This window comes from Struthio camelus, chromosome 19 (genome assembly GCF_040807025.1).
Source record: "Struthio camelus isolate bStrCam1 chromosome 19, bStrCam1.hap1, whole genome shotgun sequence".
NCBI lineage: Eukaryota > Metazoa > Chordata > Aves > Struthioniformes > Struthionidae > Struthio > Struthio camelus.
In genome coordinates, this window is record NC_090960.1 from 4,765,468 (window position 1) to 4,779,536 (window position 14,069).

The window sequence follows — 14,069 nt, forward strand, 5'->3', positions numbered from 1 at the left end:
GAGAAATGTGACGTCTTTGTATCTGTTCTTCTGTAATCTGATCCTGTTAATTCAAATTGCTAGTAAAGTTGTTTTTCTTGCATGTACCTACCTACCATAGTTTCTTAGCAATGAGGATTTAAAAAAAAACTGCTGTGGGAGGTGCTCGTCGTTTTCTGACTCCGCTGGTTTCAGTAAGAATCAAGCCTGTACAGCAGCTGTTAAGGTCAGGCGATCTGCAATTGACCTCTGATATGTTGCAATTAAAATATGTCACAGCTTTTGGAAATAGGAGTTACCCCAATCACTTCAAAAAAGCCACAGACCTTAATAAATTAAATTGTTCTATTAACTATTGCTCCGTTCTGTGCCTGATGCAAGAAATGGAGGGAATGCAGATCAGGCTAGTGGCTTGGCTATTTTCGTGTCCTGTCTTTGGCAGTGATGTCTTTCATCTCCTAGAGAAGGAAGTCCAGGAAAGATTCTTGCTAGCCTCTGTCAATTAAGACACCTTGACACATTTAGAGTTATATGATATGAAAAACAGGAAAACGGTTGTATTTAAATGCAAACATAAATGCGGATGCTTTTGCCATATAGATGCTTAATACTTCTATGGATTTCGTAAAATATTTGAGACTAGAAGTAGAATGACTAGAAATTTTAAGGTTGCTTCAGCCCTGTGCGTTTGAGTTCTTTATCTTTGTTCCCCTCAAGAGAGGAGAGCAGTATTTATTAATCATAAAACGCTTAAAGTCCAAAGTTAATCTTAGAGAGAGACAATACGGAAACATACAGTACTTGCATGACTCTAGAAGCTTTTTAACAAGATGACATAAAAACAAGATACCTCGTGTCCTAATAGTTGCAACTGGGAAACTGAGAAGGCCTGGGATACCTGTCCTCATGGTCTCAACTGAGCCTCTTGTTGTTATCTGTTCTCATGAAGATTTGACTATAATTCGGTGATTTTTTTTTTTTTTTAATAAGCAAAAGCTTTGTCTTCTGCATGGGAGAAATTCAAGTTGTTAAAGACATGTAGATTCCATTTCATTTTTTTTTAAATAGTCTTGGAAAAATGTTGCTATCTTGGATGTTCTCCTATCCTCATTGCTCTGCACTCTGTCTTCTAGTTGGAAAGCTGCAGTGCTGCTGAACTCTAGTATTTTAGTTTCTAGGTGTTTGAGTTGAACGTAAATCCGAATGAAATGAAAGGAACATTGCCTTAAGCAGGGAGAGATGTCTGGTATTTGCCAATTATGCGTGGAGTTTGACACTTTATTTTCCTGCTGTTCTTAGTACAAGGTTCCTTTAGAGTTGACTTTACGTTTTGTTAACTGTCTATGGATTTTTCTATGAATTAGAAGTTAGAGGAGTTTAAAGCATAGAAACTTTTATTAGTACACTGCACGCTTGTTGCCTGAATGAGATGAGCTCTGTGATTCTGGAACTAGTTTGACTTGGTTCTTAGGTTTGGTGTTTTTTTTTTTTTTTCCCTTCACTTTTAGTAAGTTAGCGATTCTGTGTGGTCTTAGTTGTTTAAAGCACTGTGTGAATACTAATCTTCTCATTACTTCAATGAGATAAGTTAAACAAAATCTTTCTTGCCTTCCTTGTAATCTGGAAACTCAAAATAACACAATAATCTGCTCAGGTCCTCCAAAGAATTCTGGATATCCAGTTCATAAGCCGTTGCCTTCCAAAGTCAGACCATGAAACCTTTTTTGGTCATGTGGTGCTGATATATGTTTCTTGTCTTTGCAGTTCCCAGGGTGAAATGCTGGAAAAGCCTTTCTTCACTAAGTGGCTCCTGTATGAATTTAATAAAAGGCAAGCTTACTCAAAAAATGAGTGGCATAGAGCTATTTACAAGACTATCTCTCTAAACTGAAATATGTAAGTGCTAGGAATAGTTTAAAAAGATCTTGCAGAAGAGTCTGGCTTTTGGATTGAATTACTTTTGTCCTAGTGCTTTTCTTGATTGCAACCCTCAAAAGACTTGTGTGTTAAGAAGTCCTGTTTATTGACCTTTTCCTAAGCTTTTCTGCCCTTTGGACCTTCAGGGATGATGCTTTCAAGAACTTTGGAAAACTCCTGTTCCACCCTATCTGAAATGCATGTTTTGCATTTATCAAAGGCACTTTTTGCTTTCCTTGGGTAGATGAGATGGAAAGAAGTAAGCTAATGTAATAAATAGTCCCTCTAACTGTAGTCTCCTATTTTAATAGGTGTAGTTTGCTATGCATTTCCAAGCAGATTAGGTTAATTAACTTTCATGTGTTGCATGCAACTGCCTTTGCAGTTATGTGTGACTACCTTTTCAGTTGTATAAAACTTTTCTAAGGTAGATGCAGCCCCCTTCTTTCCCATAGAAGATTTAAGCTTGCTGAAAGTAGCCTTGCCTTTAATAGGTTGTTCTTACTTTGGTTTTTTTGCCAACTGCCTAGAGATCTGCGCTCCAAAAGTTTAAAAAAAACCCAAAAAACAAAAAAAACCCCACAGAAACAAAAAAACACCCCACCAAAGCTGCAGGATGAGAAAGATCAGAAACCAGATATTCCTCAGCTAATGACTGTGTTGTGCCTGGGGCATGCCAAAGTCCTAGGCCTGCGAAGTCATCAGTGTTCCTGTAGAGTTGTGTGTTTCTTGAAGTTCTCACAAGCTCTAGAACAGTTGCAAAGGCCATGTGAGTCACCAAGCTGTCCCGGCGGAGCTGGCGATAGTGCGCTGCTTTTGGCTGAGGGTACCTTGGTAAGCTTATTTGGCAGGCATCAGTGAAAGTGAGTAACCTTTCTGAAGACTGCAACACAGACATTTCTTTTAGCCGAAATCCATTCCCAGTGCCCGTGCAAAGACACGTTCACAGATGCGTGGCAATGAAGGATGGCAAAAATTGCTGCTGACGGTTGTCTTCATGAAGTTGTGAGAATGTGGCTGGTAGAGAAGAGCGCTTATCTAGTGCATGTGATGTTGGGGAGGTACTGCAGTTGTTTTGACTTGGTCTGTGAGAGGCTCGGTGGAAAGAGATTTTTTTCTTCCCTCCTCTTTCCTGCTCTACCATGGTGACTTTCTAGATTATGCTTGGATAATAAAATATGTACAAGTAGTATTATTGATCCATCATGGTTCTGTAGCTCTTTTTTTGAAGAGCTATTACTTTGCTGCCTAGGAATGTATGCCTCGTACAAACGTATAACTATTTCATACGTAAATGCTTTAGCCCTGTTAGCTTAGTTACAAATCCAAAGAAGAACCCACCTCTAATTTTGAGAACATCTCTGAGAAATAAAGAAACCGTAACTATGTACTATGTTGTCTTATCACTTAAAGCCTCAAATCACTAGTCCTGCCTCTGCAAAACATGAAATTAGCATGAAGTTTGTACATATAAAATGTGAAGTTTTGAGGCATCATTGAAAAGGCACAGGAAAAAAATCATCTCCTTAGGTAGCTTGGAGATACATTTTGCAAATCTGTAGATTCCATTTTTTTAATGATCTTTCATAACTACATTTCACGTGGGGAGCTAGAATTCAAGTTACTGATGGGTGCTGTTCATTTGTGTTTAGCTTCTTGTGGATAAGCTTATTTCTTCGTAAATGCCGATGAAAAGTTAGAATTGACCTATCACAATTGAAAAGTGCTCTATTAATATGATGGCAAGGTCTGTCTAGCCATGTCATCAGATCTGTCAAATTGCAAAAGTCCTCCTTACCTTCCTGTTGAGAGCCTTCAGCTGCCAGCTGCGGCTCGGAAGCACCGCCCGAACTACTGGAGGCATTTTTTCCTAGCTAGTTTTCTGTCTCACGCTTTGGCGGGTTTGCTGCACCCTCTGTTTTTAATCTAATGCTGATGCATCTTGGGAATTAACGATGAACTCCAACTGCAGTGTTGATGTTTTGCTCAAACTGAGTCCTTTTGGGATGATGGCTTGCTTCTGAAATGGCAGCAGAACGCAGACCTCGTTGTGCCAGCGTGCCCTTTGGGACGGGGGTCTGGGAGTCACTGCTGTCCTGCAGCTGCAGGTGCCTCTGTTTGCAGAAAGCTCCAAACGTTCCGGGTTTCTCTGTGTTCTTGTTCTAGAAAGAATAGGTGTTGCAATATGTGGCAAAGTGAAGTGACTCTTCTCTGCCCAGTGTTTACTGTTCTTCTGTGAGTTACTGCATGTTTTGTTTTAAATTTTGATTTAACTTTTTTCCTTCCTTTTAGGGGAAATGTTTATATTTCATGTAAATGTTGCTTCACTCTTCTTTCAGTGTTTAAAAAGCATTATTAGGAAAACAGAAGAAGTTAAAATTTTCTGGGACTTTGAATAGTTTTTTACTGCGCGTGTGTGTGAATTAATGCCCTGTAGCTTTATGAAGGTTTGGGTGTAAGTGATACGTCATGGAAGGGGAATAATTAATCTCTTATTGGTGAAGGCAGAGGAATGAATGTGGTAGCTGACCTTTCCTTAGGTCCTTGGAGAAAATGCAGATGTAAATGTAATATAGCACAGGTTAACTTAGCTAATGTTAATCAGGTTGGGTTTTTTTTGAGTGTTTTGGAAGCATTGGACTTACGAGTACGTATTAAGGACCTTATTAGTAGCACCAGTCTTCAAAATTACTAGCATGTTTTCAAAGTCTCCTTGTTTGTCATTGCAATTTTATTTGACCTTTTCGTCTTACACTTCAGTAAGCAGCCCCTCTTTTTTGTCTCTTTGGTGATAGGTTGATGGTTCTCGTTAAAACTGTTTTCATTGATATTTTAAACGAAAGGTCCTAAGCAAGTTTTTTTAGGTATTGTTGAACATATGTAAATGCTGGTTATTTAACTTGGATTCTTCTTACCTTCAAAATATTTGCACAAAAATATAATCCTCCTTTTATGAAGCTCGGAAAACTCCTGACAGAGATATTCTGCTGGAGCTAGTTTAGTTGTGGTAACTTGATTAAGGGGTATGTAGGGGTAAGTGCTATGGAAGATCTGCGTGTGTGCGTGTGTGTGTGTTACAGTGAGTGGCACCATCTATTTTGGCTGTGTAAAGTGTTTGCTGTGATCTTAGTGTTGACTTTTGTGGAATACGTTGGACTGTAGTCATCTAATATTGTTTAATTGATATACAATTCTTCATTTCTATGCTTCTTGTAAGCCTGTCTGTCTTATCTCTGACTCCATATTTTCTACGCAACTGTTTAACAGGGTTTTTTTTTCCTGTTTCTTTGGTTTTTTTTGCATCTCAAATCTAGTTACGTAAACTTGAGAGGTGAAGCAGAACTGCTTTCTCGCTGCTGTTGGAAAGTGAGATTTAAAGTATTCTCTTCAGGCAGGGTAAGCGGATCCCTGACAGAGACGTGACGAGGCTATCATGTGGTTGTAATTACCAGCACTTTCTAGGTAGTTCATTTAAAAGTAATGACTAGTGGTTGTAAAAGGAATAATAAATGTTAACCATGGAATACATTAACTGAGGGGAGATTCCAGAGGAATTTAATTTGTGATAATTAGACTTTTCAATGGTGACAGGAAAGATGGTGAAATTTGATGGGTTTTTTGTATCCTGTTTTGCCTTTTATGCAATAAATGCATTGAGTGAGATGAAATGTACGTGACCCGTAACGTTTCCTTAGCTGTGATCGCTCCTTCAGTGAGATTATTCTGGACAAACACATTTGAGCTGGTTTTCTAGACTATTTTTGTGGCGAAGTAGTTCTAAGATTATTGGAGACTTAAATGTCTGATGATTTAAAGCGCTGCTTAAATCGAGGCTATAACTGCTAGGATTGCTAATATTTGTGCTTTGTTTTAAAGGACCTAAAACAAAGACTTCTCGCTCTTAACTCAACGGAAGGAATTTTGTCTGCTTGAGAGCTGTGTGCTATTTATCTTAAAAGAGCATAAAGATAGTATCAAGTGATGGGATACCAGCAGCAGCCCTCCCTTGCCTCTCAATGGAAGGAAGAGATGCATGGCAGATTGTAGATGGACACGTTTGTAATGACAAAATCCCCTCCCCTCCCCTCCCCAGCAAAAGTGAGTGTGAAAATTAGGCCTTCTGGTTTTGTTTATTTAAGAAACAAGTTTGTTGGATAGTTTTGCGGCCTTAAGACTTAAACGAAATAGATGGGCTGGGGCTGTGACAAAACTTCACTTTCAAAGCCACTGTTGCCAGCTGATTGACTTGGAGAGTACTGATTCGGCTGAAATTGTGCTTATACTTTTGCTACTGAAGACTTCTGGCTCACTCTTCTCTGATACTTACATGCATGTACCCAGAACTTGCCCTCTCATCCTCTTAAGTAAGAGCTGGGTATGTGCTACAGCTCGGGCTACACTTGACTTAACTGATTTCGAAAGTTTAAAAATGTGGCAATAGCTGAGGAATGAGACTCGGCATTTTGTTTCAGCTACATCTCTGATGCTTTGTTTTCTCTCTCATAGAGGAAAGTGCTACAGAACATACCTGCGTTTCATGGATTTCTGTTTATGCTGGTTTAACGTGAACACTACAGCTCATGCAGGGTTTTCTTAAGTAGGAAAGTCTGTATGGCTTTACAAGTTTAAGCTGACACTGTAACACATTACTTTCTCTAAAATCTAAAACTGAAACTAAGAACACGCATGAAGTTGTGTGAGTACTTTGGCCTCGTTCATGTCCGCTTATCTGATCTTCTTTCTTACATAATAAATAAAACCTCATTAATTTTCACAGCAGGAAAACACAACCTCAGTAGGTGATATCCTAGAAGAGCTTTCGTTCCTAAATAATGAATTACCCGAAGTGCTACTGAACTGGGTGTGCGATACAGCTGAGTTTTCACTAACTAGTTTCCATGTAAAGGAGCTTTAAAAATTTCTTTTTTATAACGGACTTTTTTCTGCACAGTTAAGGATCTGACCAGCCCTCCTGTAAGCCAAGTGGATGCAAAACCTGTTTTGAGTGCTGTTTGCTTCTCCTACGCTTCTAGCATGGTTTAGGAATGGTGTTGGAAAGCGCTAGAGCGGTCCCAGCTATGTCAGTGTAAGATCTGCTGTCGCACCTAGTAGAAGTTGCAAAGATAGTCTTAAACGAATGCACTGCTTCTCCTTCCTACCCAAATGGAGAATACGTTTTAGGGTGTGAATTACTTATCTGACTTCAATTTGACAGTTGGAAATGACCTTGGAGTAATTCAGATGCATAATAATGAACCTCATCAGTCTTAAAGAACATATTTTTTCCCCACCTAGGAGATGGCAGCTTGCTGAACGGAGGGATGCCCGTTGAAAGACTGATGGCTCAAAAGGATTATCAGTGAAAGCAAAGATTTAACCAGTTAGAAATATCTTTCCCTTTGAACAGTGGTGGTGCTTTGCCTGAAGTCCAGTTATGGCATTCTGAATAATCTGGTGGCTTCCTGGGCAGCGCTTGGGGCTTGTTCTTCCGATGCAACTGACAGGTGTAGGGGAAAGTATTAAAATGCTTTTTAATAATAACATGCAAGACGCTTTCTTTACGCAGCATTAGGAAATTTCTGTTTTTGTGGAAAACACCTTTTCTTCTGATCTGCAGTTAACAGCAATGAGCAGGGAAAATAATCTGCTGCATTTTTAACCTTTTAACAGACTTTCAGAAAGTGTTTTATTAATGCAACATACTCTTTCCCCCCCTGGAATAGATGTTGCAGTAACTAGTAGTAATATGACTGGAATGATTGGCCTGTTGCAATATGTCTGAATTTAGTTCCCCATCTGTTCCATTTCTGCAACTAAACGATTATGAAAAACATTGAATTGCTCTACTACATTCTCCTTGCTTAGTTATTAAACGTGGCTAAATTGAACCTTGCATGGGTAGACAAAATAAGCTTGGCATAGGCAACTTTGTCCTGTTCTTTTAAGTTGGTTCTTTGTTTACTGCTTTGTGCGTTGCTTGTTGAATCAATTTCTGAATAGTTAATGTACAGGTATAGCTTTGCTTTGTCTATGAACATAAGACAATTGTTTAAAACAGTCGCTTCGGTTTCTTTTAAGTATGAAGGCTTATTTAAAAAAAAAAAAAAAGTTTAGTTTCACTCATGTAAATATTTGAGCATTATCTTAACTCGTGTAAGCCCTGAAAGCGTATGCAAACAGAAGTAAATCTCAACTCGTTCTCAAGAACTAGATGAGAGTTGGATATTATTTTCTAGCTATAGGCTTTAAAATGATAAAACTTTAAAATACTAGGTACTCAAGCTGGGATTAAAATATAAGGAATTTTTATGTAGCTCTTAAAATAATCCTAGTCCTTGTCACGATCTAAAAGGCTGATCACTTTTTGAAACTTTTTTTTCATGTTAACTTGATTTTCCTGTTTTGTTTGAATTTAACTTGATTTTCTTTCTGATACCTCATTAATTTCCCAAATGGACTCAGTTTACACTCATCTCTCTGAGAAGTGAGGTTTCCAGATTAAAGTAGGGCAAGGATAAATGAAATTACTGATGATGTCACTGTTTCATTCCTGAAAGGACCCACAGTGATCTGAAGCATGCTTGCAAGACAAAGGGGCCCAATCACTTTTCAAAGAATTTTTGAAGGCATACTTTATTTTTCCTTTACAGGAAGGGAGTTACTAAGGCCAGATCTCGAATAATATACCCCTCCCCTCGCTAGATTTGACTGAGTAATGCAGAAAGTAGCCCCAGCGGGTGAACTGCGTGAAAGTGGATTGTTGGCTCACTAGGACTGAAGCCAGGTTTCTCTTTTTCCCCTTCCCAGACTTTCCCCTGACTTAGTTGTAGACTTGTGGTAACTCTCTTTAGGACAAGACCGTAAGTCCTGAGACACCACTTTCTGCTTCCAAAGCTTTCTAGTCTTACCTGACTTTTCTGTGACTGTGCTCTCTCTGACCATTAATCTCTAAGCACCAGCAAGCAGGTAACTGTCCTCATAATGAGGGCCTCCACATAACCTGCAAAATCTGTGCTGTGCTGATGGAAAGACTAAATGTATGGTAAGTAGAAGATATTTGTACAAGTGAATTGCTTAAAGTGTTCTTATTACTAGTCTTGAGGTGCATCAAAGTTTGTCTTATAGAGTCAAAGAACAAGTCCGAGTGCGGGCTGTGAAAGATGAGGTTGTGAACCGTGAGAGGGAGCAAATGCTCAGTTGAACATCATAGTTGCAAGGAAATTATCCACTTTGGTTTGTGCACAGGATAAAAGCAGACTTATTGTGAATGTTATTGATTGTTCTGCCTTGATGAATGTCATAAAATAGTGTCTCATGTATTCTAGACAAATGGAAATTTTGAAATGAGTAAATAGCAAAACTAATGAAACTGATCTCTGCATGCAATAAAAATCTGTCCTGTGGCCTTTTTTCTTGCTTGCTATTAGCACAGAGCAAGCTTGCATCTACTTTGATTTAAAAATAGAATATAGAACTAAGGTATCTTTGTATTCTGACCACTGCACATTGAATTGCATTGAGTAGAGTGAAGAGAGCAATTTCTGGAATTGTATGATATTTGTTTTGTGTGTGTGTAAAATCAGATGCTTAACTAGGATAGCAGAAAATTTAGTAATTCAGTGTTATTTTGTCAGTTCTCTTTCTAACTGCTGATGTCTTTCTAGTCATCAGTGAAGGTCCAACTCTCTAGCGTTCTTTTGGATGTAGTCTGCTTTGTGAGTCTTTTCCTGCTTTCTGTGGATGCATAGGCTCCCTACCTCCGATAGCTGTTAGCCGCAGTGAAAAATGTCTGCTCTAGATCAAAATTTAGCCTTTCTCATTAGTAATGCAAAACTGATACTACTCAGAAAAGAATTGTAGTGTAAAATTCAATTACCATAGCCAGGAGTCACATACTAGTAAAAATACTGCAAGAACTTTCTTCCTTTGAGTTCTCGTCTCCCTACACTGTGCATCGTGCTTTTTTGTGCCTTACTGGAAGAGTTGTAGCTTTAAATGATTTGCCTTTAGTTGCATGGCTTCTGCTTTACAAATTGTTGGTCTCTTTGTTACCAGAATGGGCATATGCAGCCATGCATCCTGGATGTGTCAGGCACGAGGATCAATTTACAAATAGATAAGAAAAGGTAAACAAGCCATTTAGATACCTAGTAGCACCATAAATATCTTCCCCTTCTCAGATCCTGAAAAAACAGCATGCTTTTGTGAAGCGTAAGCTTGAATTCTTGAGTCCTGAAATACTTACCGTCTGGAAAATGAGAGAATGACTTATATGTCCTCTGTATATGCATAAAGCAAGCTGATAGACTTCTGCTGGTGAACTGTGTGCTTTCCCAGTGCGATAAACTAGGTAGTTCCCCCCCAGAAGGGGAAAAGAATGGGAGTTTATCAGTTTTGGAGAAGGCTGTTTGTGCTTTTAGGCAAAAGCACAGATTGCTTGGGTGCTTGAATATCTCTATACCTGCCCCTCCCCTCCCATCAAAAAAATAACTTCAAAGTGAAAAGTATGACCTTGATGCTTTTCCTGTCTTCGGGAATTGTCAGAGTGAATTCTTGTGAGCCCTTTCTGGGACATGTGCAATATCAGCAGTTTGAGCTGTGAGAGATGGAGGTGAGACACAAATACAAACCCCTCCTCTTGTTAGTAGGAATCACAGTTAGTCGTTCTTGGTGAAGGTAAGGGCACGCGTTCCTGTAGCAGCACTCTTAAAAGGCGTTGTAGCCTAACTTGACCGAGCACTGCCCAACATCTGGTTGCTTTCTGGGTGTCCCTGCTCATCAAATAGTGAATCATGGTGTCCTGAAGATGTGTTGTCATCTGGGGTGAAAACACAGCTTCAGCTACCGTGTTGTGCTGTATCATAGCTTGGTAGGAGAGGACTAGAGAAATGTTTTCTACTCCCAGGAACGAATGGCAGTGTGCATGCACTGTTCACCTGGTGTACTGTTGCCCATTGTTGCAGAACTTCAGAAGTAATGCCTATAGGTGAGATTTTTAAGTTATGTGGATAATAGAGGTGCTTGTCCTTAAAATAAGAACTGGAAATGGCAGTGGTGGTAACGGTTAGTTGCACAGTGCTCTCATTTCACCCTGCAAAAGCATCCAAAGCTCAAGCTTATGGAGGAAGGGAATTTATTTTCTTATCAACAACCCCCCCCCCCCACCCTCCATGGGAAGTTTTGAATCATTTCAAGCCTGAGGATCAGAGATTATTTTTCAGCCTATCTGTTACATAAGTAAAAGTGATATCTTACATTTTTTAGAATCAACAACAACAAGAAAAACTAAGAAGGCAACCAGGGAAGATGGGAAAGCGTGGCTTTAAAAAGAAGGGTCAGTGAAAGTATATATTTCTGCAGGCATTGATATAATCTGCAGCTGGACAGTTTGGAATTGTACCCCTTCGAAAAAGAGGGAAAGAATGTTGGTTCCCTGGGGAGGGGGACGGCGGTTGAAACGGCTGGAAGGAGAAGGGCCCAAGTCGCAAGGGAGGAATAGCAAAGAGAGTAGAAGCAATGAGCAAGGACAAATGAGGAGGTGAAGGTATTAGAAGGATTTAAGAGAAGAACCGTATGGGTCAAGAACCTGGTAAAACACGTTCGTTATCAAAACCCAACTCCTAGTAGAAGAAATGTTAGTAGTGTAGCAGCGGAGGAAGAGATGAGGGATGTTACTGTTGCATTCTCTCTGGAAAAGTTTCTAAAACATCTACTCTGAAGAAAACGATTCCTTTGAAATTAAAGAGAGAAATGTGCTCAGGAGTAGGTTGGAAAAATGGCCCTGCCCAGAGCAGGAGAAAATCTTTCCTATCCTCTGTTTGTGGGGAGAAATTACTCTTTGACATCTAGCGTGTTGAGAGGAGTTAGATTTGCTTAAAGCTTGGGGGTAATGTAGAGAGAACTACTGTTGTAAATCCAATTGATATTCAAAAATGTTATGAAATGTGTAATGTTCACCAGAGCACACGTATCCTCTCGAGCAGATAAGGTGGTGATGTTGCTCCTGTATCGCAGGCTGTTTGTTTTTTGTTTTTTGTTTTTTTGCTCTTCATGTAGCAATTGTCTGAAAACTTGGTACCAGATGTACCCTTACCTTTCAACAGCTGTGTGTGGGAAAAGCATGAATTGCCTTGTAGCAGAACTGCCCTATGAGCAGAGTTGATTTAGAAAGTACTAGCAAAATCAAACAAGGTTAAAACTGTACATTTGCCTAAATGGAAATGATTGTTCCTGACAACCGGTTCCCACAACAGCAGTGCTGTTTGGAGCAAGCGTTGAGGGCGCTGGATACTAGTTACCCTGTAAGTCATGTGCGGAGGATGCCAAAGCACAGTTGGGTTATATTAACTTCCTGCTGCTGCTCTGTAGATAGTGCTGATTTGAGAGTGTGCTTTTACAATTCGTGGTACGGTAACCTATTTAAGGGTAGGGAAATATTGACTAATCAAGAATTTCCTTCCTTTATGTGATAACTAGTTAATCATGGTATAAAAAAAATCTTGCTTATTTGCTAAGTAGCAGACTCTTTTCCAGTATGTTTGGTGTGTGCAAGAAAACTTTATCTGTTTCAGGTAATTAGCACTGCATGTATTGGCAACTGCTGTTTAAATGCAAGATAATTAACTGTGCCGAGTAAATATAGTATGCTGAAGATCTAATCAAATTTGTGGATTTCTGACTGATCAAAAGTAACAAATCAGAAATGTTATTTGTTGAGGGATAGTAGTAGTAAATACTGATCTCCTGCGTTGCTGGATTATTGATCCAAGATGAGCGCAGAATGGGCTCAGCCCTTTCAGTAGCATCATTGCTAAGCCAGAGGAAGCACAGCTCTTGCGTATTCTCTCTCCACCCCCCCCCCTTAGTATTGTAAATGGCTGAATGACCAGGAACACCTGGGGAGGGGGGTGTCTGTGTGTGTTTCTTCCCCCCTCCCTGCCCTTCAAAGTTTGGCTTGGTGCTCCTGTACTTTCACAGTTGGCGCAGAACGTTAGAGTACAGATGTGTGATAGCTGATGGTCCAGCGTTAGGGAAAAGGATATAGAATTGGATACATATCTTTCTGCTAGTATTTCCCCCCCCCCCCCCCAATAAATTTTGGTGCGCTTGGCTGACGAATTTGGGAAATCTGCTGTCTGAACTGTGACGTGTAACCATGCCAACGGATTCTCTGTGCTGATGGCTCTGAGTGTGCTGTTCCACCAGGAAAGTGAGAGACCAAGTGTCTCACCAACCACAGCACTCGCCAAATTGTGTATACGTCTGACTGACTAATCCATATCTAAACTTCTGAATAACTGAGAGTTCATACCTTTTAGGGAAATAACTACTTGACCCACAGAAGTGGCAGGAAAGCTAACAATTTAAGAAGTCCTAAGTGGACTAGAGGTACAGCTCCATCAATGGCAGTGACGTTCTTCACTTAGTTACTCTTCACTCTCCTTTGAGATGTCAGAGGGGCTTTTGGGAGGACAGAAGAAAACAGTGCCACAGTGAAAGTTAAAAACAGGTCTGATCCTGAGGCAGAAACGTGTAGCTTCTAACCTGCTGGCCGGGGTAAATAGCAGAATTTGAGCACTTGTCCCATCAGGAATTGAAGCTGCCTGGTATATGGATGTTTCTGCAGCTGGAATAGATTTAAAAAAAAAAAAAAAAAAAAAAAGCTTTCTCCCTGATAGTGGCTCATTCTATTCTTATAAACAGATAATAGATATAATTATCTATTTATAAGAATAATATTCTATAGAGCAAATAGAACTGTCCCTGCCTTTAAGGAGAAAAACTGGTATTTTAGAGCAGAGAAGAGCCTAATGCTAGTAATATAGAAGAGTGAAGACCAAAAAGTATTTACTGTGCCTTCTGAAAGTATACCTTAACAAAAGATTGCCTGGGTTGTTGCACAGTATTTTTTTTAGTATAAAAAGATTCCATTTATTGGCAGTTTAGGATGACTTTTAGCTTGGAAAGGTGGTCAGAAATGTCTCGCAGAGAAGTGCAATAGAACAAGATAACGTGGTCGCAATTTGAGATCTGTCTTGCTACATTTCAGTCTCTTTCATTCCAGAGTTTGCCATGTTGAAGCTGACAAAGTTAAAGTTACTATTGCTTGAGTTTTGAAAGCCTTCCCAAGTAGTTTTGAAGGTCTCTGATAACATATGAGGCAGGAAATTCCA

The 14,069-nt window shown here is 39.6% G+C and overlaps 1 protein-coding gene across 6 annotated transcripts in view; it reads left to right on the top strand.

The window, feature by feature from the left end:
• TEX2 (testis expressed 2) overlaps positions 1–14,069 on the top strand; it is a 71,616-nt gene that overhangs the window by 19,598 nt on the left and 37,949 nt on the right. The window lies entirely within an intron of this gene.